This window comes from Belonocnema kinseyi, chromosome 6 (assembly GCF_010883055.1).
Source record: "Belonocnema kinseyi isolate 2016_QV_RU_SX_M_011 chromosome 6, B_treatae_v1, whole genome shotgun sequence".
Taxonomy (NCBI): Eukaryota; Metazoa; Arthropoda; class Insecta; order Hymenoptera; family Cynipidae; genus Belonocnema; species Belonocnema kinseyi.
In genome coordinates, this window is record NC_046662.1 from 23,670,283 (window position 1) to 23,673,795 (window position 3,513).

Below are 3,513 nucleotides of genomic sequence, written 5' to 3' on the forward strand. Positions count from 1 at the left end.
ATTTATATAATAAATAATAAATATTATTTATTATTTATTAAATTTATTCTAAAATTATTTATTTTGGCCCGATGTTGCTTTGAACACTTATTAACCCTTTTTCTTACTTTACAAAATAATATAAAAAGTTTTTGAATATTTTTTAATGAGCTCTTAGAACTCATTAGTAAAAAATTGTTTGAAATTTTCCCATGAAACTAAACTACTTATTTTTCCTTCTCTTTACGCCCTAACAAATCAAGTTTACCTAAATTTGAATTAAATCACGGAGAATGGAAATATTTAATTAAAACCTTCCATATTATTTTTTAACAATTTTACAATCTTTAAAATTAACAATTATTATTTCAGAATTAATTATTAACTGTTTAAAAAAAATAATTCTCAAAGTCTTTCAAAATTATTAAGACGCTTCTATTGTTCTAATTCTTAAAATAAGTATCTATTTCAGTTGAACATTTTTACATATATTTTTGAAAATTGAATGAAAATATTAATCTCAGAACACCAGCATAATTCCGAAAAATTACTTAATTGAAATAGAGGTACTTTAACAATAAATTCATTTATAATATCGAAATCATATTCAATGATCTATGATATAACCTACAAGTAAATAATGTATTTATTTGTTACTTTTGTTAATTAAATTTAAGGTAATAAATTTTAATCTTTAATAAATTCAATGTTCGAAAACAAATATTCAGCTTATATCAATGAGTAATTTTACAAAATAAAAAGCATTAAACTATAATTCGCACTAAAAGCTTTAAATAAATTTTAGTTAATACTTTTTTTTTTAATATCAACTTTCATTTCGCAAATTTTTCTTTATTTATAAACTCTTAGACTTATTCCAGAAAATGTGACTTTTTGTAAAATAAGTTGATAATTAATTAATCATTTTAAAACATATTGGCTATTACGAAAGTAATAGCCAATATTTAATCACATAATCTGAGAGGAAATAACATATTTATGTTACTAAATGTTAAATAATCTAAATCCAATCTTTATGTAATTTGATATTTTATTTTGTATTATTAAATTTTAATTTATATTATAATATTATTAAACATAATGATTTCACAATATAACTATTCATTCAATAATCTTTTATATTATTTGAGAAGATTAGATTTTAAGATAAAATTTTAAAAATTATTCTTGTAACAATGAATAAACCAATTTAAAATTTATTTAAATTATATATAATTTTAAATTTGCAAATAATTTTAAAATATGAAATATGAGTATAATATTAGTATAAAAAATTATAAGCATGTATAACATAATATTATTAACCTTTATAATTTGCTAATATAGAACTCATGAGAATATTATTATTATTATAACTAAAACGTTAACCAAAAAAAATTTTTTATGACTCAATGATGTAAAATTTAGAATAGATATAACTCCAATATTAAATTGTTAATCAATTTAGATTAGATAACGTTAAGATAAAAATTCGATATTATTTAATTTTAATCTAAAAATAATAAGTTTTTCAACATTCAATCTTTAACATAATTAAAACATTATTATAATAAATTTATTTAATTGTTATTTAGCTTATAATAACTTTACGTGTTAACCCCAATGCTTAATTATATTTTATATAATAATATAATTAAACTTGATGATTTCGCAATATATCTTAATTCAATTTTAAGATAATTATTACTTTAACAAATATAGCTCTAGTATTAAATAGTCAATAAATTTTGATTAGATAAAGTTAAAATAAAAATACTAAAAATAATAACTTTAAGTTTTGATTAAAAATTTAATTATAATTTATATGATAATATTATTAAACTAGGTGATTAATTTTCTTCAATGTCAGCAATTATCATCACACTCTAACTGAATAGTTAAAAATAAGCATTCCGAGGCCAAATGTCGACTTTTATTTCAGAATGAAATTTACAAACGTGCCTCAAGTCCCATTGAATAACATTGCTACTGTATGCTCACAGCCTGATGGTATTGTTCAAAAGGGTCTATCCATTCACAAGTGTTTGCCGCCTACTGAGGGAATTTCGAGTAATGGATTCTTTTACAGTTTCCAATGAGGCTCAGTCGCCTTCCTCGCCGCACCGCACCCACCCGGCAGACCTCGCCCGCAACGAAGATGAAGCCTCTTCTTACGGTAGCCTTCCGTCTACAATATTACAGCGAAAGCAAATAAATTCGGCAAAGAAATGTGTCTGCGGCATATTTCAGTTACCTTCAGCCTTGGCAGGCACAGTTTTTCGTGTACAGAAGGCTTTCACCTTTTATTTAGTTTTTGTCTTATCGCGTTCCTTAGCATACCCTGCAAGTTACCTGCAATCACGCCCTTTAGGCCTGTCGGCCAGGGGTTCTTGAGCAGGTGGAGGGTGGCAATCACACATTTTCTGAAAGCACTAATCGCCCCCTATAATGTGGTACAGATTTCATTGCGTTCAGACATACCAGGTGATTATTGATTAAATTTGCCGATAAAAGTCCAATTTTATCGCACCTATGACCGACTTGGAACTGGCAGGCGGGCAGTTTCTTAATCGCCTACGTGTCAGCTTTCATTTACACTAACTTTTATCACGATCAGTTCTCGCCTTCGAAAAAATGCAGTGGGTTCTCGGACTATATGGGTACTGACTACATACGTACGCTCATACCCATACGATACGACAAATAAGAACTTGTATAATGTAAAAGTTTTCTCGGCTGGGATGAGGACTGTGCCGATTCGGCCGAGGGCTGTAAACTCTTGTGACTCGGCTGGGCGCTGAAAACTGTGCCGTTTCGTATAAAATTGGAGAAAACTGTGCCGATTCAGAAAAGTTTGAAAGAATGTGCCGTTTCACGTTAGCAACTCTTATGTTACACGTACAAAAAATACTTACACAAATAAATATATATATATATAATTTTAATATTCTGATTTTAATTTCATAATAATAATTATTATAATATCATAGTATAATTCTTTATATATATGTAAATACACAGTAAAGACAAGATTATTGTTGTCATATTATTCTTGCGTTTATAAAAAATAGCCCCATTTTGCACCCCACCATAAACCCGATTTTGGAAAAAGATAATTGCGCAAGAGCCATTTTGTAATTCTTGCATTTAATTGGTCAGCCGTCATGATGAATTGACATAGGTTCAGTGCAGTGATCCCAGATCTGAAACGAGACGTGGTCCAATCTATGACACGTCTATGTCCGTGTGAATACGGTAGGAGACAATATAAATGCCTGCGTTGCGCGCGCAACCCATTTCTACTCTTCTGAATTTTAAAACTCGAAGGTGCACGAATGCCGGTCGGAATACTTCGGCTGTTCTATTTATAACCCTATCTGCTTTGAAATAAAATGAAGAGATTGGGATTTTAATATTTTCAGATTTCGATGCTGGGCTGGCGATTCTCATGATTTGAATACTTCGCGCGCATCTTTATATGCGTGTATTTTGAGGTTACGTTACTTCAAGTATAACATATAAATTATATAAATA